Below are 1,072 nucleotides of genomic sequence, written 5' to 3' on the forward strand. Positions count from 1 at the left end.
TTAGACTGCTGGAGGACATAGGAACCCCTTTTTCATCATTCAGCTTCATTTTATCTCTATTCTCCCATTCTGTTGTATTTTCTACTTCAACCCCTAACTTAATGCTCTCTCTGCTTTTTGCTACACCTGGTCTGATCATTATTAGCTGTGACAGCGTCCTGCTTCTATGTTCCTTTTCTACGTCTCCTTCGTTCTCTTTAAACGCTCAGTTGACCTTAGCAGAAGGTTGCTGACACTGAGCCTGGTTCTGGTTCTACTGAGGTTTCTTCCTGTTCAAAGGGAGTTTTTCCTCTCCACTGTTGGTGCATGCATGGTCAGTGTGAGGGATGACCATGCATCTCTAAATGCTCATCCAGGAGGAGCGAATCCTAAAAGAGTCAATGAGTCGATGCAATCAGCTGGTTTTCCTTAGAACGAAAACGTTAATCAATCTGACTGGATGATCTGGTTGATCTGGATCTATAAAGTGACCTGAGATGACATGATGGGAATTGGAGCTATAGAAATACACTGAATAGAAGTTGTGGCTAGAAATGAACTGACATAAATTGAAATATTTGCAGGTTAGATTAGTCTTTTCTTCAAAGTGTAACAAGCTGAAGAAGCACAGATTAAGTGATTTAAGTTAAACTTTCATAGATCTAAAAGTCCATCAGGAGCAGCTGTAGCCACCAGAACAACGTTCAGCAGCTTTTTAACTTCTTAGATCGTGTTTTGGCCCAAAGAAAGAACTTTTAGAACCTCTAACTCCATCAGTTTAGACACATCCTCTACAGATCCTGGAGTCATGAACCCAACCTGTGTGAAAGAGCCCATAACCCCAATCTGAGAAGTTCCTGCTCCAGAAGGAGGCGGGGCTCTGGAACAAGCTGGACTCCAACAGTTAGCCAATCAGGAACCAGAGTTTCCTCTGACCGATCCGAGCCTTGGCGAGGAATTCCTGCCTCTGCTGATGCTGAGGTGGAAAACTCTGCTGCTCGCTGACTCATGCAGCTGAGCGTGTGTGTGTGTGTGTGTGTGTGTGTGTGTATGTGTGTGTGTGTGTGTGTGTGTGTGTGTGTGTGTGTGTGTG

The sequence above is a fragment of the Cyprinodon variegatus genome, unplaced genomic scaffold (genome assembly GCF_000732505.1).
Source record: "Cyprinodon variegatus isolate N-32 unplaced genomic scaffold, C_variegatus-1.0 Scaffold1349, whole genome shotgun sequence".
Taxonomy (NCBI): domain Eukaryota; kingdom Metazoa; phylum Chordata; class Actinopteri; order Cyprinodontiformes; family Cyprinodontidae; genus Cyprinodon; species Cyprinodon variegatus.